The following is a 21,434-nucleotide window of genomic DNA, read 5'->3' as shown; positions in this document are numbered from 1 at the left end:
TTTTTTTCCGATGAGCAAGTGTATTTTCCTTCCGTTTCTGACTATAAATTCTGCATCATTTTCGTTCCCTGGAATCCGTTTTGCACTCCCTGAAATATCAACTGTGTTTCTCCTTCCACAGATCCCAGTGATTAATGCCAAAGCCCTGTTGCCTGGGGAGAGGGTGATGTTTGACTTTCTTGTACAGCTGCAGTTTGTCTGGTGAAGGTGCTCCCACAATGTGGTTGGGTAAGAGACATTACAGAGTATTCATTACAGCAACAGTGATGATTTGAAGATAATGTCCAAATCAGAACAGTTTGTAGTTTTATTATCATGCTTATAATTTCACAAAAATATTATTGGAAACTTTAGACAAGGCCAGAGAAGTAGGTTTTGAGGAATGTCTTGAAGGAGGAAAGCAGACCTGTGAGGTTTTGGCTGTGAATTTCAGACCTTGTTGCTTTGGCAACTGTAAAAGCAGCCACACAGGTGAGGTAATGAATTAACAGATCATTGGGAGTCTCGAACAGAATGGGTTGTCGAGGTCTCAAAGGGTGTGTGATGCAGCGAGCTAGGGATGGTCACAACCAGGAATTATATCAAGGGTGAGAATTTTAAATTGAGGGATGTGGGCCGGATGCTGGCAGGTGAGACTAGATTGGGTTGGGATATCTGTTCGTCATGGACAGGTTGGGTCGAAAGGTCTGTTTCCATGCTGTACATCTCTGTGGCTCTATGTTGTTGATTATGAATAGCAGCCTTTTGATGGATCAACAAGTTTGGTACGAGGAAGTACTTGGGCAGAGATTTAGTTTTTCTTGAGATAACAGGGAGGTTGAATGTGGGAAGTTGCCAGGAGTGTGTTTGTATAAGGAAGTCTGGAGATAACACAAGGTGGATGAGAGTATATGAGCTAATACAATGTTAGAATCAGCTCGAAATAGTGGTCTTGTCCCCCTCACCTCACCACACCTCTGGGATTCAGCTGGTTGTCAGGTTGTGAATCAGGTGGTAACACAATCGGGAGCTGAGTGGCCATGGTGGAGCCTGAAATGAGTGTCACTCAGCTGGCTGTTGCTGAGCAGCTGCTGCTTGGTAGCCCTGTTGGTGACATCTTCCATCACTTTACTGCTGATCGAGTGTGGACTGACGGAGGGAAATTGACTTGGTTGGATTGCCCTGTGTTTTTCTGTTGAACATGCCTGGGCAATGTTCCACAATGTCAGTAGATGCCAGTGCTGGAGCGGTACTTGGCTTGGCGGGTGGCAAGTTCTGGAGCACAAGCCATTTGTATTATTGCCAGGATATTGGCAGGGCCCGTAGCCTTTGCACTACTTAACCACTTCTTGATGTTATTCAAACTGAATGAAACTGGCTTAAAACTCACATCTGTGATGTTGGAAACCACTGGAGAAGGCTGAGATGGAGCATCCCACTTCTGGCTGCAAATGCTGTTGACTTATCTGGTGCATGGATGTGTGAGGCCCCTCCATCAGTAAGGGTGGGGATATCTGTGATGCTTCCTGCAGTGAGTTGTTTTATTGTCCATCACCGTTTGCAACTGGGTGTGGCAGTACTGCAGAGCTCTGATCTGATCCATTGGTTGTGGGATCACTTAGCTCTGTTGCTTGGTGCTGATGTTGTTTGATATGCAGATGGTTCTGTTTGGTAGCTTCACCAGGTTGGCACTTCATTTTTAGTTATGCCTGGTGCTGCTCTGGGCATGCCCTCCTTTCCTGTCCTTTGTGATGGGTGAGAGCAGGATTTACAAACCCATGAGATTACAGATTGTGCTGGAGTACACTTCTGCTGTTGTTGATGTCCCACAGTGCCTCAGGGAGATCCAATTTACATTCCTACATCTCATCAAAGTCTGTCCCATTTAGAACGGTGATAGTGTCACTCAACACAATGGAAGTTTTTCTCAACTTTAAGCCAAGACTTGTGTCTCCAAAGAGAATGTGCAATGGTCGCTCGTACCGATACTGTCATGGACAGATGTATCTGTAGCTGGTCAGTTCATAACAATGAGATCAAGTATGTTTTTCCCTGTTGTTGGTTCCCTCACCCCCTGCTGCAGACTCAGTTGAGCAGCTATATCCTTTAGGACCTGACCAGCTCAGTCAGTAATTCTGTTGCAGAGCTAGTCTCGATTGTGGACATTGAAATCCTGTACCCAGAGTACGTTTGACACCATTTTACTTCCTCAGTGCTTCCTCCAAATGTTGTTCAACATGAAGGAGAAGTGATTCATCAGCCAAGGGAGGACGGTACGTAGTAATCAGCAGGAGCCATGAGATTTCCTGGTGTCCGGAGTCAATGCTGAGTACTCCGAGGGCAAATCCTCCCTGTCTGTGCCACCACCTCTGCCTGGTCTGTCCTGCTGGTGGGACAGGACATATCCAGAGATTTCAGGAGAAAGTGAAGACTGCAGATGCTGGAGATCAGAGTCGAGAGTGTGGTGCTGGAAAAGCACAGCAGGTCAGGCTGATGAAGGGCTTAGGCTCGAATCGTCGATTCTCCTGCTCCTCGGATGCTGCCTGACCTGTTGTGCTTTTCCATCACCACACTCTCGATATCTAGGGATGGTGATGGTGGTATCTGGTCATTGTCTGTAAAAGGGCTCCTGAAGAAGGGATCATGCCCGAAACGTCGATTCTCCTGCTCCTTTGATGCTGTCTGACCTGCTGCGCTTTTCCAGCAACACATTTTCAACATTGTCTGTAAGAGTTGATTCCATGAGTATGGGTATGTCAGGCTGTTCCTTGATTGGTCTGTGAGACAGCTCTGCACATTTTGACACCAAACTCCAGATGTTAGTCTGGAGGACGTTGCACCATCGAGCGGGCTGATTCTGTGGTTGTATTTTCTGGTGCCTTGTCAGATGCTGAATGGTCCATCCAGTTTCATTCCTTTGTTGAGACTTTGCAGTGATTAATACAGTGAGTAGCTGGCTGGGCCACTGTCGGGTTGGCAGGATTTTTTTCCACCATTGACAATGGTTCCATGGAGATCAGGAGATTCCTAATTCCAGTTATTTTTTCTTGAATTCAGATTCCACCATCTGCCAAGTTGGGATTCGAACCAGGACTTCTGTCATTGGTTTTAATATTTTGGTTAAAAGTTAAATACATTAGGTTTGTTCACTCACTTTAAATATCACTTACCCAGGTTTTGTTTCTTTGTGAAACACTGTCCACCATCCTGTCTCCTCCATCCTTCTCTCCACAACAAGAGTTTGGAGCACATGGAGTTTCTCTGTCACTAAGACTGAGACAATCCGATCTGCTGCTTCCCTCCCTCCCACTGAGTCAAACTGCCTCACGTGGTGTTCCCGGATTTTGTCCAAACTTTCTCCAATCCCGGTCAAGCCTTATCAGAGCTCATCTTGACCCTTTTACCCTCATCTCAGTAAACCATAGAGTTTCCAACTCTTTTCTCCCCCTCCTCATCAGTCCCCGTCACCGATTCACAGATATTGTTCCTTGTTCTGTCTTTTCTGGTTATGTCCTTCTCTCCCATTCTGTGAAAAACTAATATTTGACCTCATGGTTGTTGAAAAATCCTGCTCCATCTCCACTCTCCCTTTCCTTTCTGAATTCCTTGCATTTGGTGTCCCTCATGGATCTATCCTTGGCCCCTCTTGTATCTCCTCTACATACTGACAGGAGGTGACATTGTGCAAAAGCACCATGTTGGGTTTCACATGTACACTGACAATGCCCAGCTCTCCCTCCCCGTCATCCCTCTCCATTACTCCACTGTTACTCAGTTATCAAGCTGCTAACCACATTCCCACTACTCGATTAGGTGCAGTTTCCTCCAATGAAACATTGTCATGGTTAAACCCGTTGCCTGACCAATTCCTTTCCCTTACTGCTGAGCCCCTCCCTCTCACTGAGAACTATACAGCAGAACTACACTCTTCACAATATTGCAGTTCACTCTTCACAATATTGCAGTTGTTTCTGACGCGAAGCTGACCTTCTGATTAGACGTTTACACAATCCCAAACATCAGGAATTCCAATCTCTTAAACGTTGATTGTCCCCTCCTCACTCCAGCTCCATTGCTACTGAAACCCCTTACCCGTGTCTGTGTTGCCTTAAACGTGATGAATCCGAAACAGAACCCTTGATTCTGTGACTGGCTCAGAATCTGGTTTCAGACTCCCCCCTCAGTATTTACCCTCAGACACATCAGTATTTATTCTGTCAAACCCCTTCAAAATCTGGTGGTGCGGTCTGATTGTAGCTGTGGAAATGGCAGAAGCTGATGTGTTGTATCTGGGTGGAAGGTAAGGACTTGGGGTGGGTGGGGGAGCTTGCGGGGTGTTCTATCCTTGTTGCAGTTGGAGGTGTGGGTTTCAAAGGCAGAGGTGCAGGAAGTGGAGGAGATACATTGGATGGTATTGACCACATGGAGGGGAAATTGCAGTCCTTGAAATATTTGGTATTTTGGTATGTTCTGGCTTCACTGGAACACTGCAGTAAGCATGAGACAGAGGTGTTGGCCAGATGTGTTATAGTGACGGGCAGCTGGAAGCTCGGGGTCTGTTTTTGCAGCAGAACGTCGATCATCAGTCGCCATTTCCACCACCTCCACTGAGATGCTGCCAGACACAGGTTCCTGTCCTCTCCATTAACAGCTATGCACCCTCCCAGCCAGATCGTAATCCACTCCTTTGTCTTTCCAAATGTTCCTGTCTCTCTCTGGGTCCTGTCCCTGCCTATTATTTACTCTTTAACCCCTATCTCCTGCAGTACAAAGATCTGCAGGTTAGTTGAATTGGCCAAGCTAAATTTCCCATAACGCTCAGGGATGTGTAGGTGAGGTGCATTAGTCAGGAGAAATATACAGTAATAGGGTAGGGGAATGGGTCTGGGTGGGATACCATTCGGAGGGACGCTGTGGACTTTTGGGCCGAATGGCCTGTTTCCACACTGTCAGGATTCTAATGTTCCCAGCTCCCATCGGTTCTGAGGAAGGGCCACTGGACAGATTCCTGTTCCCAGATGCTGCCAGACCTGCTGAGCTTTCCCAGCACCTCCTGCTGGTTGTTCCTGATTGACACCATCCATCCACCTTCTGGGATTGATTCAGGCAGGGGGAGGATCCCACCACTGACCTCACAATGGGGTCCAGCTGATTGATGGCAGCTTTCCACCAATAGGAAAAGGAGGTGGGACTGGTGGACGAAGTGGAACCAGCTGGTCATCCAAACAATGGGAGTGAATGAGGGGCGTGGCCAGTGGGATGACACGTCACCAGTAACTCCGCCTGTGCAGTGTCACGTGACTCGGCCGTTGGTGAATGTGGGAGAGGCAAACAGGGAAGGGGAGAGTGGCCTCAGAGACAGAGGTAATGAGTCACTTCAGACTGGGAAGTTTTAATTACACTCTGTACGGGTCGTTAGTCTGAATTAGAAACTCTTAATCCCGCGTTTGCAGCAGATGGGAAAATGGCTGCGGCCCTCAGGCGGTGATAGGTCCTGGGATATGGCCGCCATCTTTATTGGGGGCAAGATACAGTGAGGGGCATGGACATGTCCTCTTTCTGGGATGGGGGATGGGGATGGGGGATGGGGGGGAGGGGAGGGGGGGCATGTGATTTTAGGAGAGGCATTTACACATCAAGCACAACCAAGAGAAAGGTATGTCTTTATATTCTGTTTTGTTTTGTCAATTTATTTCATAGGATAGTAAATCAGAATAATTGAGGTTGGGATCTCAAAAGTAAGTTTTTACAGTCAATGGAGTCATCAGGATCTGAATATCATTGGCATTTAACTGTGGAAGGAGAAAGGTTTGTTCTGTTTGTGGGAAAATATCTCCAATATTTTTGTTAAGCAGAAAGATGTACAAATTCATGTTTGGAACACCCTTTGGGTGTGTGCTCTGTTCTGGGCCCTGCAGCTGAGGAAGGAGATATTGGCCTGAGAGGGAGCACAGATTTATCCAAATTACACCTCATCTCTTTGTAAGAACTCTCAGATTTAGACCCAATCACCCACTTCATGATGTTAACCTGTAAACTTGATATTTTCAATTACCTGCAAACTTCCCATTAAACTCCTTTTAGACTCAAATTCCAGTACCTTTTCAGGTGGGATGTTCCAGCTTCTGACAACTGTCTGTTCATTCAGAAACTGCTGAGGTCCATGGTGACTCTGGGGTTACAAAGGGCTGAACTGAAAGATGAGATGCTGTCCCTGAGCTCCCATTGAGATACACTGGAACAGTACAGGAGGCTGAGGGCAGTGTAGGTGTGAGCAGGCAATGACAATGACAGGGCTGCACTGTGAGGGCTGCTTGGCTCAATGAGAGTGTTCTGGAGTTGGGTGTAAACAGAGTGAGGGGAGACGGGGAGAAGGTGAAGCTGAAACTCCGTTTTAGTTCAGGCCGTTCAGAAATTCACATGGTCCCATTGGGAACAGCCAGTTTGTAAGTGATACCTGCGGGTATTTGTTAACAGTTTTTAATGTATTTTTCCTGAGGGCAGTTGAGAGTTAACCACATTGCTGTGGGTCTGGAGTCACATGTAGGCCAGACCAGGTGAGGATGACAGTTTCCTTCCCGACAGGACATGAGTGAACCAGTTGGGTTTCTAACAATTGACAATAGTTTCATGGTCATCATTCGCCTTTTCATTCTCGATTGTATTGGATTCCAATGCTGCCATCAGCCATGTTGGGATTCTATCCCTAATCCTCGGAACACTGTACATTTCAATCATCTGGCAGGAATACCATTAAGCCATTGCCTTCCTTTTTTTAGCAATATTTAAAAGCAAGTTCCATCATTCTACGTGTACAATGTGAGATAAAATACTGCGGTGTCCATGTGTCGGCCTCTCCAAAAGGTCAATCAACAGAAATTTGTTTGGGGTGAAATATTTCACTGTTTTTTTGTGGAGGGGGGAGGTGGTTTATTAAACAAAAACGAATCCAAATAAAAATCTTATGCCACGGACATGTAATTTCTGAAGCCAGAGGGGGATTACGGAGACAAGGAGGGTGGTGAAGCCGGAGGGGGATTACAGAGACAGGGAGGGTAGTGAAGCCGGAGGGGGATTACAGAGACAGGGAGGGTGGTGAAGCCGGAGGGGGATACAGAGACAGGGAGGGTGGTGAAGCCGGAGGGGATTACAGAGACAGGGAGAGTTGTGGGGCCGGAGGGGGATTACAGAGACAGGAGGGTGGTGAAGCCGGAGGGGATTACAGAGACAGGGAGGGTGGTGAAGCCGGAGGGGATTACAGAGACAGGGAGGGTTGTGGGGCTGGAGGGGGATTACAGAGACAGGAGGGTGGTGAAGCCGGAGGGGATTACAGAGACAGGGAGGGCGGTGAGCCGGAGGGGGATTACAGAGACAGGGAGGGCGGTGAAGCCGGAGGGGGATTACAGAGACAGGGAGGGCGGTGAAGCCGGAGGGGGATTACAGAAACAGGGAGGGCGGTGGGGCCGGAGGGGGATTACAGAGACAGGGAGGGCGGTGGGGCCGGAGGGGGATTACAGAGACAGGGAGGGCGGTGGGGCCGGAGGGGGATTACAGAGACAGGGAGGGCGGTGGGGCCGGAGGGGGATTACAGAGACAGGGAGGGCGGTGGGGCCGGAGGGGGATTACAGAGACAGGGAGGGCGGTGGGGCCGGAGGGGGATTACAGAGACAGGGAGGGCGGTGAAGCCGGAGGGGGATTACAGAGACAGGGAGGGCGGTGAGGCCGGAGGGGGATTACAGAGACAGGGAGGGCGGTGAGGCCGGAGGGGGATTACAGAGACAGGGAGGGCGGTGAAGCCGGAGGGGGATTACAGAGACAGGGAGGGCGGTGAAGCCGGAGGGGGATTACAGAGACAGGGAGGGTTGTGGGGCCAGAGGGGGATTGTTGTCCAAACATCACTGTGGTGTACATGGACTGCAGCATTTCAGGGAGGCGGTTAACCACCACTTTCTCCAAGACAAGTAAAGGTGGCCAATAAATACTGGTCTGGGCAGCAAAGGCAACTCCCAGTGAATAAAACCAAGCAGTGACCTCTCTGAGCTGACTTGCTGTGAAGTTAAAAACCTCTCTGGAAATGGGGTGGGCAGAGAAGAGAAACAGTGACATTTCACAGCTGCCCTCAGAGAGACCTCACCCTTGGAAGTACTCAGAGCCGGGGATCAGCTCAGTGAGTTTCAGTCTCTTCAAACATCAATCTTAGTCAGTTTTATTTTATTAAATCTACAATCATGAGTCAGGTGAGGATTTCTTTTTAATGTCTTACGGTCTCTTGATTAAATGTTTAAGATATAAAACGTAAGCAATAAGTTATTCTCAGGCAGTATTTTTCGAGCAGTAAGACTGTGCCTTTGTCTTGGTCTGTAGGTTGTTAAGGCGGAGAGATGGCCTGTTGTAGAGTGGCCTACTGTTCCTGTCGGGTGCGGAAGATTAGGGAGAGTTTCAATGAACCTGATGATTTGTCTGCAAGAAGTGTGATTGCAAATCCTATTGGATCACATGGATTGGTGGAGGAGTGATTAAAGGCAGTGAGGAATTGACAGGAGCCGGGGAGTGTGATAGGCGGCAGTCTCAGGATACTGCAGATACAGTCAGGTAGGTGGGTTACCTCCAGAAAAGCTAGGAGAGGTAGGTAGGTACTGCAGGAGTCTCCTGTGGCTATCCCCATCTCAGACAAGTGTACTGTTTTGGAAAATGTAGGTGGTAATAGACTTTCAGGGGAATGTAGCACTGACAGCCAAGTTACTGGTACTGAGACTGGCTTCTAACATAATGTGAGGTATATCCAGTTCCACACGATCGATGGTGATAGGGGACTCTCTCGTCAGGGGCACAGTCTGCCGTTTCTGCAGCTGACAGTGAGAGATCAGAATGGGGTGGTGCTGCCCTGGTGCCAGTGTCAAGGATGTCTTTCAGAGGGAGCAGAACATTCTCAAAGGGGAAAATAACCAGTGGGAGGACATTGTACATTGGTACCAATGACATAGGAAGGGGAAAGCATGGGGTCCTGAGGAGCAGGGAGATTTGCTAGTGCCACTCGGGAGGCATTAAACCAGTGAGGGAGTCGGGGTAATCCTAAAGAGATAGTGAGAAAAGAGGTGAGTCTGAGGCTGGTACTGTTCACCAGATCAGACTGTCAAGGCAGGCAAGAGCAAGCTACAGAATGAGGTGGGACGGACCAGTTACACTGCATTTATTTCAGTGCAAGAGACCTGACAGGTCAGGCAGGTGGGCTCAGGGTATGGTTTTGAACATGTGACTGGGATATTACAGCAATTACAGAGGCAGCACTCAGGGATGGATAGGACTAGCAGCTTAATGTTCCAGGGTATAGATGCTATAGCAAGGGGACAACAGAGCAGGGGGAGAGGTGTTTTTGATTAGGGATAACATTATGGCTGGGCTTCGGGAGGATATTCCTGGGAGTACATCCAGGCAAGTTATTTGGGTGGTACTGAGAAATAAGAAAGGGATGACCATCTTACTGGGATTGTATTATAGACTCTCTCCCAATAGTCAGCGGGGAATTGAGACACAATTTTACCGGCAGACCTCAGTTATCTGTAAAAATATAGTTGCAATGATAAAGGGGTTTTAACTTTACCAACATGGCCTCGGAGTGCTGTAGTGTTAAGGGCTTGGATGGAAATGTATTTGTTCAGTGTGTACGAGAACATTTCTGATTGAGTTTGTAGGATGTACCTACTAGAGAAGGAACAAAACCTGACCTGTTTCCTTTATTCATTCACAGGATGAGGCTGTCACTGGCTCGGCCAGCATTTATTGCTGCGTTTACCCAGTGGGCAGTTAAGAATCAACCACGTTGCTATAGGTCTGGAGTCCCATGCAGACCAGACCAGGTAAGGATGGCATTTTCCTTCCCTAAAGGTCATGAGTGAACCACATGGGTTTTTTCAACAATTGACAATGGATTCCTTGTCGTCACTAGATTATTTTTTCCAGATATTTATTGAATTCACTTTCCAAAATCTGCCGTGATGGGATTCAAATCCAGGTCCCCAGAACGTTATCTGGGTCTCTGGATTAACTGTCTAGTGATAATTTCACTCCATCATCACTGCCTCTTAGGAAATGAGGCAGGGTGAGTGACTGAGTTATCAGTGGGGCAGCACATCAGCACCAAAGATCCCACAGTATTGTGGCTCAGTGGTTAGCGCTGCTTCCTCAGCAACAGAGACCTGGGTTTGATACCAGCCTCAGGCAACTGTCTGTGTTGGAGTTGGCACATTCTCCCCAGTGTTTGTGAGGGTTTCCTTCGGATATTCAAATTTACTCCTACAGTCCAAAGATGTGTAGGTTAGTTGGATGAACCATGTTAAATTTCCCATAGTGTCCAGATGCAGTATATGAGGTTTTGGGATGTGCAGGCAAATCTCTGCCTGATGTGAAAAGATCGTTTTGAGGTCCTGGACAGAGCTCAGTGACGTGTGGCTGAACGTTTTACATTTCCCGTGGCGGTAAGGGAAGGTCAAAGGTGTGGAGCATGTGTTGGTGGGAGGGTGTGGACCTAACAAGGGAGGTGCAGAGGGAATGGTCTCTGTGGAACGCAGATAGCGGTGGGGAGGGAAATATGTCTATGGTGGGGTCTGACTTTAGGTAGCAGAAATAAGAGGTTAATGCGCTGTATCTGGAGATTAGTGGGGTGGAAGGTGAAGACCGCAGGGCTGTATTCTTTACTGTGGCTGGAGGGGTGGGGTAAAGGTGGAGGTGCGGGAAGTGGAGGGTATGTGTTGGAGGGCATTGTTGATCAAGTCAGAGGAAAGTTACGGTCCTTGAAGTAGGCCTTTCTGGGATGTCCTGGAATAGAATCCAAAGAGATTAAACGAATATATCACAGACAAAAGATTAACTGGACCAGAGAATAGGACCGCTTAAAGGTCAACAAGGCTGTCTATGGAATCACAGAGGGTGTGAAATATATGCAAATATTTCACGTCATTTTTACTGGAGAAGTATATGGAAGCTCGAGAGTTTGGAGAAATAAACAGTGATAACTTGAAAAGTGTCCATGTTACAGAGGAGGTGGTACTGGATGTCTTAAATCGCATCAAGGTGGATAAAGCCCTGGAACCTGATCAGGTGTATCCTGGAACTTTCTGGAAATCTAGGGAAGTGATTGTTGGGCCTCTCCTGTGATATTTGTATCGTTGATAGTGACAGGTGAGGTGCCATTATTTTAAAAAAGGTGGTAAGGAGGGGCCATGGAACAAGAGAACAGTGAGCCTGAAGTCAGGCAGGCAAGTTGTTCGAATGGACAGGATATCCATCTATTTGGAAAGGTAAGGAATGATCAGGGAGAGTCACTGTGGCTTTGTACATGCACAATTGTGTTTCACTAACTTGAGTGAGTGTTTTGAAGTGACAAAGAAAATTGATTAAGCCAGGCGGTGAATGTTGTTTATATGGACATTCAACAAGGTTCCACAAAGCAGACTGGTTAGCAGGGTTAGATCACATGGAATGCAGGGAGAGCAAGCCATTACAAAACTACCTTGAAGGTAGGAGACAGAGGATGATGATTGAGGGTTGCTTTGCGGACTGGAGGCCTGTGAGCAGCAGTGTGCTGCAGGGATGGATATTGGGCCCTTAAATAAATGACTTGGATGTGAATATATGAGATATGGTCAGTAGGTTTACAGAAGACACCAAAATTGGAGGTGTAGTGGACAGTGAAGAAGGTTAGTTCAGAATACAACAGGATCTTGATCAGATGGGCCATTGGAGCAAGGAATTGCAGACTGAGTTCAAATTAGATAAATGTGAGCTGTTATATTTTGGAAAGGCAAATCAGGGCAGGACTTATGCACTTAATGGTAAAGTCCTGGGGAACATTGCTGAACAATGGGACCTTGGAGTGCAGGTTCATAGTTCCCTGAAAGTAGAGTCACAGGTAGGCAGGGGAGTGAATGCAGCATTTGGTACGCTCCCCGTTATTGGTCAATGCATTGAATGCAGCTGTTGTGATGTCATATTGTGGCTGGACAGGGCACTGATGAAGGCCCTTCTGGAATTCTGTTTTCAGTTCCAATCTCCCTGTTCTTGGAATAATGTTGAGAAACTTGAAAGGGTTCAGAAAACATTTGCAAGGACTTTCCTGGGGTTGGACGATTTGAGCTATTGGGAAAGGCTGAATAGGCTGGGACTATTTTCCCTGGAGATTTGGAGGCTGAGAGGTGATCTTATAAAGTCATGAAGGGCATGGATAAGGTGAGCAGTCAGGGACTTTTTCCCAAGTTCGGTGGCTCCAGAACGAGAGGGTACAGGCTTAAGGTGAGAGGGAAAAGATTTAAAGGGGATTTAAGGGGCATCGTGTTCATGTTGAGGGCATTGCAAGTATGGAATGAGCTGCCAGAGGAAGGGGTGGAGGCTAGTACAATTGCAGCATTTAAAAGGTGTCTGACTGGGTACTTGAAGAGGGAGGTTTTAGAGGGATAAGGGTGAACCGCTGGCAAATGGGACTCCATTAACGCTCTCCGTTAATGGTCAATGCATTGAATACAGAAGCTGGGATGTCATTGTGGCTGGACAGGACGTTGATTAAGCCACTTCTGGAATTCTGTTTTCAGTTTGAATTTCCCTGTTCTGGGAAGGATGTTGTGAAATTTGAAAAGGTTTGGACAAGATTTACAAAAACGTTACCAGGATTGGAGGATTTGGGCTACAGGGAGGGGCTGAATAGGCTGGGGCTATTTTCTCTGGAGAGTCAAAGACTGAGAGGTGACTTCATTGAGATTTATAAAATCACGAGGGGCGTGGATAAGGTAAGCAGCTGGCATCCTTTTTCCTCAGGTTAGGTGGGTCCAAAACTAGAGCACATGGGTTTAAGTTGAGAGGGCAAAGATTTAAAAGGGATCGAACTGGCAACATTTTCAAGCTGAGTGTGGTGTGTGTATGGGAGGGGCTACCAGATGAAGTAGTGGAGGCTGAAAAATCACAACATTTAAAAGGCTTCCAATTGGGTACATGAATAGGAAGGGTTTTGATGGATACAGGCCAATAGATGGTAAATGGGAATCCATTAGTTTAGGATTCCTTGTTGGCACAGACGAATTGGACCGGAGGTCTGTTTCTTTGATCTTAATAAATTAAGATGCATTCCTCTCTTTTGTGCAGAGCTAGCTGAAGCACAGATAATTATCCTTGGAGCTGAGAAGGTGAAGCAGTGATTTTGACCTGGTGCAGATTTGGTTCCAAGGTCTTGAATTTGCAAAGAGAGAGAGGAATTGTTAACCCTGTCACAATTTTTAGTAACTACGTTCAAGTAATTGGCAAATAATACAAGGTGAAAATGTGAACACTATTTTACTCAGTAAGTTCTGAGCATCTGGAACAGTCTGAACGACACAGATTCAGCAGGTATTTTGAAACAGACTTGGAATTTTACTTTTTAAGGAAAGATTTGGGGGTAGTTGGGACAGATTTGCACCATCTACAGAGGGAGAGAGGACAGCTCCAATGGGCTGAATAGCCCCCAGCCCCAGTGCTCTGTGATACTGCCCCATTCACTGTGAATGATGAAGCTCATCCCAGGGCAGAGAGAGGGAGGAGCTCACCTCTCAATCGGCGCCGGCTTGATTAACGGCAGCTCCAGACCAATAGGAGGAGAGCCTGTGTGGTCCTGCAGCCAATGGGAGTGAATGAGGGGTGTGGCCAGCAAGACGACACCTGTCCATGAGCTGTGCAGGTGCAGTGTCACTGGGTGGGGGTGGGAGAGACAGCAGGGACTGGGACAGAGGCTGTTGGACCTGAATTACAAACTCCCGGTAAATTAGAACCAAAAGAACTGCAGATGCTGTAAATCAGAAACAACAGGAGGGTCTGGAGAAGCTCAGCAGGTCTGGCAGCATCTGTGACGAGAAATCAGAGTTAACGTTTCAGATCCGGTGTCCCTTCCACAGAACAGATGTTACTGAGAAAAAAAAGTCCGTTTATGTGCAGAAGATAGTGTGGGGGGATGGGGGCAAGATAAAAGGAGTAAAGGTGGGGATAGAGTGAGAAGAGCGGTTGGATAAAGGAGTGGATAACGATCTGACTGGGGGAGGGTGACTAGCTGTTAATGGAGACTATTAGTGGCTAACCATAGGTAGTGTGTAATGACAGGCTGTGACATGAGGTGGCTACGACATGAGGTTGTTAACCTGTGGTTAGCCACGAACTGTCTCCATTGTAAGCTGTTGCCCACCTATATCACTCCACGATTGGAGCTGCTGAGGACACAAACCTTTGGAATATCCTCCCTCACCCCCTCTGTCCGCCTTAAAGATGTATCTAAAAATCGTTCTCTTTAATCAACGTTTCCATCATCCGGGAAACATTTTAGGAGATTTGTCAATGTGAAAGGCTCCATACAATGCAGGTAGTTGCTGTTATTGTCTGACATCAGGAGAAACAGGGATGAGGCCTCTCTCTCTCTTATGCCTGATGAACAGCAGCAAAAGCAGGAAGCACTGAGCATGCTCCAGCCCACAATGGGCCTCGGATTATTGATGTCAGCGCAGGACCAATAAGAGTCAGGGGAACGAGGCTGGAGGACCAGGATGTGCCAGTTGGTCCTTCAACCAATCGGAGTGAATGAGGGGCGGGACAATACTCAACCACGTGATAAACCTCACTGACAGCACAGTGTTGTTGTGGCCAAGGCATTGGAAATGTGTGAAGGTGCAGGGCAGGGGAAAGGAAAGACATATTGACCAGGAAGAGAAGGAAATTTTCATGGTATGGGATGAGAGGTTTTACAGAACTTAGTGCACATTGTGAATCACAAATTTGAAAATCCCAAATTCTGCACCATTTTCCCTCCTTATAATGCATTTTGCACTCCCTGAAATAGCAACTGTGTTTCTCCCTCCACAGATCCCAGTGATCAGTGCCAAAGCCCCATTGCCTGTGGAGAGGGTGATGTTTGATTTCCCTGTCCAGCTGCAGTTCATGTGGTGAAGGTGCTCCCACAATGTGGTTGGGTAAGTGCTGTTATAGATTATACACTCAGCAATATTGAAGAGTTGACAATGTATGTGCAAATCAGCAACAGTTTGTTTTTTTTAATCATGTTTATAATTTCACAGAAATACTATTGAAAAATTCTGGCATAAGGCCACAGATTGAGATACTAGGTCAAGTGATCAAAAGCATTGCCAAATGAGCAGGTTTTCGAGAACACCTTAAAAGAGGAAAGCAGGTCTGAGAGGGTTCAGGTGGGAATTCCAGACAGTGTTGCCTTGGCAACAGTAGAAACAGCCAGACAGGTGAAGCAATGAATAAACACAAATGAGTTGTCAAGGTCTTGCAGGGTGTGTGGTGCAGGGAGACAGGGATGTTCACAGGGTGAGAATTTTAAATTGTTGCCTGTAAATAGGAGCCTTTCGATGGATCAACTAGTTTTGGTACAAGTGAGCACTTGGGCAGGAGGGTTTAAGATACTCTTGAGATTACATGTAAGTTGAATGTGGGAGGCTGGCCAAGAGTGTTTGGATAATTAAGTCTGGAGATAAATACTCGTCCATCCCTGCATTCAGTAAATGAGCTGAGACTAGGGTGGAGTTGGGTGATGTCACCAATGAAGAAAGTGTGTTTTTGGAGTTGGGCTCTTCCTCCACATCACCCCCACCTCCCTCCCCTCACCAAATCACAGGTATTGTTCCTTGTTCTGTCTGTCTGTCTGTCTTTTCTGGTTATGTCCTTCTCTCCCATTCTGCTACGAAGTAATATTTTGACCTCACCGTTGTTGGAAAAACCTACTCCATCCCCACTCTCCCATTCCTTTCTAAATTCCTTGTATGTGGTGTCCCTCAAGGATCGATTCTTGGTCCCTCCTGTTTCTCACCTACATACTGTCAGGAGGTGACATCGTCCAAAAGCACCGTCTGAGGGTTCACATGTACACTGACAATGCCTAGCTCTCCCTCCCCATCATCCCTCTCCATTACTCAGTTATCAAACTGCTCATCACACTCCCACTACGCGATTGGCTGCAATTTCCTGCAACGGAACATTGAAATGGTTAAACCCATTGCCTTCAGTTGCTATTACAAATTCCTTTCCCTTACTGCTGAGCCCCTCCCTCTCCCTGGGAACTGTCTGAGGCAGAACTACACTCTTCACAATATTGCTCTCATATCTGTAAGCCCAAGGTGACCTTCTGATCAGGTATCTACACAATCACAAACACCAGGAATTCCAATCTCTAAAACGTTGCTTCCCCCCCCCCTTCACCCCAGCTCCATTGCTACTGAAACCCCTGACCCGTGTTGATGTTGCCTTAAACTTGACGAATCTAAAACAGAACCCTTGATTCCGTGACTATCCGAGTATCTGATTCCAGATCCCTCATGATGGGAAACATCCTCTCAGTATTTACCCTGTCAAACTCCTTAAGAATCCTGCATGTTACAATGAGATCACCTCTCATTCTTCCCAAATCCAGTGAGTAGAGTCCCAACATTTTCAGCCTTTTCTTAAAAGATAATCCCTACAAGCCAGGGATCATCCCAGTTAATCTTTTCTGAAATGCCTCAGATGAAATTATGTATTCCCTTAAATAAAGGGACCAAAACTTCTGTCATTACTCCAGATGTGGTCTCACTCGCACTTTGTAAAGTTACTCTCAGGTATATACTCCAAACACTTACACTGAAAACTCCTTGTAATAAGAAACAACGTTCCATTCCCCATCCTGATTCCCTGTTATAACTGTGTTTCCTACGCAATTACCCCTGGTCCCTTTGTGGTGCAGCTTTCGACAGTTTCCACCATTTACATAGCACTCTGTTCTTTTATTATCTCCTCCAAAATGAGCAACTTCACAATTTCCCAAATTATGCTCCATTTGCTAACTTGTTGCCCACTTCTCCAATGAATCCCTCTCTGTAAACTGTTTATAATCCTTTTGGAACTTTACCGTTCTGCCTTTTCTCAGAGATTTCCCCGCTCATTCTTCTAAACATTTCCTGGGAGCACTGGGCAGTGGGAAGCAGTTGTTACCTTTTCAGAGAGACTCTTTGGAATGACTGGGAGGAGCTTGCTGCTCATGGGTCAGAATGGAGACAACTTGCCCATCGAGCTGCATGAGCCTTTCACCCCCCCTGTCTAATTGATGAGGCACAGCGGTAGCACGGAAGGAAAGAAAAGGAAGCACACATCCTGCTCTCCACATCGCACTGACTCTTGAAACATTGTGTCCCATGTGTCAAAGATCTGCCCTGTTCAGTCACATGAAGACCCAGTGTGGAAACTCACAGAAACCCATACAGATTTCCCCTGAACTAACTGCTGACCCCCACAAGGGGTAATGTGTCCAGTCATCCTGGGCCAGGAGGAGGGGGTGGTGAGAGTTTCTTAAATGAACTGACAGTGACAGTTTTATAAACGTGTATTACAGGTGGACATTCAGATGGTAATCTCAGTAATTGTAACGCCAAACTGTGACAAAATTACTCAATTCATCAGGAGCTGGATATTCACATTGTGTGTGAGTATTGTATTCCAGCTCATTCCCATTTGCTGCATAAATGTCCTCTTTTGAATCACCCCACACTCTCAGTAGATCTCCCCCAAGTCTTCAATATGTGTCCTGTAATCCTTTTCTGATGAACTCATGAGTGTAAGGTGGATTATTCTAAATCTGTAAACCCCTCTGTCACAGGGCACCCGCAATTTCCTCTGCTACAAGGAGAACAATCTGTTTCCCCAAACCCCTGATTCCCCAATGTCTGTTTGCTCCCTATAAGGCACACATCAGGATTGTGTTGGAACATTCTCCACTTGCCTGCATCAGTGCAGACCCCAACAATATTAAAGTGAACATCCTCCAGGACAAAGCACTGTGCCTGAGTGGTGTCCCATCTCCCCCCCCCCCCCCCCCCTTCAGCGTTCCCTCTCCCCATCCCCAGGGTACAGTGGCATCACTGTGTAAAAGGGAAAGGCAGCATTGTCCTCCCAGACCATAGGGCTGCTGTCTCATTAGGGAGAAATGTCTGGTGGTGGGTTTAACCTGAAGGTTACCACAGCCCAGGCAAGGGGAGAGGTTGAGAACAAGAGTCCATCTATTGTAGATGGATATTCTTGATATGTATTAACAGCACCCATGTCTCTGCAACTAAAATCCCCCATTCCTTGAACCATCCTGGTAAATCTCCTGTGCCCCCCTCTCAGGGACCCTGCCATCCTTCCCAATGTGTGGGTGATCTCTGGTTTGCACAGACCCAGCTGCTCTGTGTTCCTGTGGGTGATGTCATCATCGAGCAACAGTTGCATTGAACCTCACTGTCTGTAAGGGTGGGAGACACAGAAATCCCGGTAGCATTTGAGATGTATTTAGTGTGCACTTGCAATGCCATGATAGATGAGACTTTTCCACAATTATTGGAAAATAGATGAGGACAGTTAGGTGGTAGTTTTCTTTGTCACAGACCCGATGTACTACCAGAGCCTTTTTCTGTTCTGTAGACCGCTAAGATGTTTATTATAGGAATATGACAAGCTCCATTGGACTTCAGGTCAGAAAGGGTGATACTAGAGTAGATGACAGATGATTGGCCGATGTTTTGGGAGGAAAAGGAGATTGAGAGGTTTAAGGAAGAATTCAGAAGCTCAGCACAGAATCGGAAAGGGCCGTCATCAAGTGAGAAATAAACATTGGGAATCCTGAAGGCTGGAAATAAAAAAGGCACATATAGCAGAGCTTTGAGAGACTGGAGGGGATTAGAGATAGGGAGAGTAATGAAGCTGGAGGAGATGAAAGTTGGAGAGGATTCTGAGGATTGAGGATGTTACAGAGATAGAGATATTTCTGATAGACTTTTTTGAGTTTTGAGGCTGGAGAGGAATTATCGAGATAAGGAAGAGTTGTAAGACTGGATGAGGTGGCATTGACGGAGAGTTCCGAGCATAGAGGAATTTACAGAGATAACGAGCGATAGAGTCAGAACGTTATACAGCACTGACACACACCCTGTGTTCCAACCAGTCCGTGTCAACCATAAATTCGAACTGAACTAATCGCATCTACCTCCACTTAGTCCAAATCCATCCAAGCATTCCCTATCGATATACAGGTCCAAATGCTTTTTCCTCTTAGAATCCCATTCCCCTACCGTTTTACTCTACATTTACCCCTTACTAATTCACTAAACCCAATCATCCCTGAACACTATGGGCAATTGAGGACTGCCAGTTCACCTACCCTGTACATCTGTGGTTTGTGAGAGGAAACAGGAGCACCTGGAGGAACTCACGCTGACACGGGGAAGCATATCCAAACTCCGCATGGACAGCCACCCAATGCAGGAATTGAACCTGTGTCCCTGGCAGCAGTGCTAACCATTGAGCCACTGTGCCACCCTTAAATTGTAATTGTATTCACAGCTACCACGTCCACTGCTAGTTTATTCCACATGTGAATCACTCTCTGTACAAAAACAAAAAGTAAAATCCGGAACGTCTTTTTAGGGTCTTCCTTTTCTCACCCACTCTTGAATCGCGCCCCCTCCTGGGAAGGGCACCTGCTGTTCACATTACCTATACTTTTCAGGATTTTATAAACCTCCAATAAGGTCACCCCTCAGCCTCCTACACCCCAGTGAAAGAGGTCCCAGCCTACCTAGCCTCTCCTTATAACCGAAAGCATCCATTCCCATCAACATCCTGGTAAATCTCTTCTGAACCCTCTCCGACTTAATAACATCTGTCCTATAACAGCACAACCTGAACTGAGCACAGTATTCCAGAAGAGGCCTCACCAACATCCTGTACAACCTCAATGTAATGTCCCAACTCCTATACTCAAAGGTGTGAGCAATGAAGGCAAGTGTGCTATACATCTTCTGAACAACCCTGTCTACATGTGACATAAACTGCAAAGATCTGAACCCCGAGGTCTCTTTGTTCTATATCACTATGCAAGGCCCGACTTTTAATCAGTGTAAGTCCTGCCCTTTTATCAAGATGAAATATTTGGCATTTATTCCAATCCAGAACATCCTTCTAGTATAAAGGCAATAGAAGTATACTTAAGAGGAAAATCAGTAAGGCAAAAAGGGGACAGGACACAGTTTTGGCGAATAGGGTAAGGACAATCCAAAGGGTTTTTATAAATACATTAAGAGCAAATGGTTTACTAGAGACAGAATAGGGCTCCTCAAGGATCAGCAAGGCAGCCTGTGTGTGGATCTGCAGGCGATGGGGTGGGGAGGGGATACTAAACAAGTATTTTGCATCAGCATTTACTGTGGAGAAGGATATGGAAGATATAGAATGTTGGAAATCGATGGTGACACCTTGAAAAATGTCCATATTACAGCGAAGGTGGTACTGGATGTCTTGGAACGCAGAAAGGTGGATAAATGCCCAGGATTTCATCAGGTGTGTCCTAAAATTCTGTAGGAAGCTAGGGAAGTGATTGCTGGGCCCCTTGCTGAGATTTTTGTATCAGCGATAGTCACAGCTGAGGTGCCAGAAGACTGGGGGTTGGTTAATATGATGATACTGTTTAATGAAGGCGGTTTGGACAAGCCCGGGAACTACAGACCTGTGAGCCTGATGTTGGTGCCAGACAAGTTGTTGGAGGGAACCCTGAGGGACTGGATTTGCATGTATTTGGAAAAGCAAGGACTGATTAGGGATAGTCAGCATGGTTTTATGTGTGGGAAATCATGTCTCTTACTTGACTGAGCTGTTTTATGAAGAAGTAAGAAAGTGGATTTTTGAGGGCAGAGCGGTAGATGGGATCTTTATGGACTTCAGTAAGGCGTTCGACAAGGTTCGCCATGGAAGACTAGTTAGCAAGATGAGATCTCACCATACCAGGAGAACTAGCCATTTGGAATATAGAACTGCCTCAAAGGTAGAAGACAGAGGGTGGTGGTAGAAGGTTGTTTTTCGGACTGGAGGACTGTGACCACTGGAGTGCCACAAGGGTCGGTGCTGGGTCCACTACTTCTCATCATTTACATAAATGATTTGGATGTGAACATAGGAGGTATTGTTAGTAAGTTTCCAGGTGACACCAAAATTGGAGGTGTAGTGGGCAGTGAAGAAGGGTAACTCAGGTTTCAATGGGATCTTGATCAGATGGGGAAATGGGCTGAGGAGTGGCAGATGGAGTTTAATTTAGATAAATGTGAGGTGCTGCTTTTTGGAAAAGCAAAGCCTAGCAGGACTGATAGACTTAATGGTCAGGTCCGAGGGAGTGTTACTGAGCAAAGTTTCCTTACAGTGCAGGTTCATAATTCCTTGAAAGTAGAGTCGCAGGTGGATAGGATAGTGAAGGTGATTGGTATGATTTACATTATTGGTCAGAGCAGTGAGTACAGGAGTTGGGCAGTCATGTTGTGGCTGTACAGGACATTGGTTTGGCCACTCTTACAATATTGAGTGCAATTCTGTTCTCCACCTATCAGAAGGATGTTGTGGAACTTGAAAGGTTCAGAAAAGATTGGTGG

The 21,434-nt window shown here is 46.6% G+C and overlaps 1 long non-coding RNA gene across 3 annotated transcripts in view; it reads left to right on the top strand.

The window, feature by feature from the left end:
- Positions 1-125: 125 nt before the first annotated feature.
- LOC132813724 (uncharacterized) overlaps positions 126-21,434 on the top strand; it is a 32,069-nt gene continuing 10,760 nt past the window's right edge. Inside the window, exons 1-3 of one of the 3 annotated variants that reach the window (XR_009644152.1) lie at positions 126-228; positions 9,728-9,836; positions 14,851-14,957. This is a non-coding gene — a long non-coding RNA (uncharacterized LOC132813724). Of the gene's footprint in view, positions 229-5,292; positions 5,344-8,357; positions 8,572-9,727; positions 9,837-14,850; positions 14,958-21,434 lie in introns of those variants that run through there. The other 2 variants (XR_009644153.1, XR_009644154.1) reach the window with 2 other exon arrangements.

The sequence above is a fragment of the Hemiscyllium ocellatum genome, unplaced genomic scaffold (assembly GCF_020745735.1).
Source record: "Hemiscyllium ocellatum isolate sHemOce1 unplaced genomic scaffold, sHemOce1.pat.X.cur. scaffold_452_pat_ctg1, whole genome shotgun sequence".
Classification (NCBI taxonomy): domain Eukaryota; kingdom Metazoa; phylum Chordata; class Chondrichthyes; order Orectolobiformes; family Hemiscylliidae; genus Hemiscyllium; species Hemiscyllium ocellatum.
This window is presented reverse-complemented; position numbering and strand designations above follow the sequence as displayed.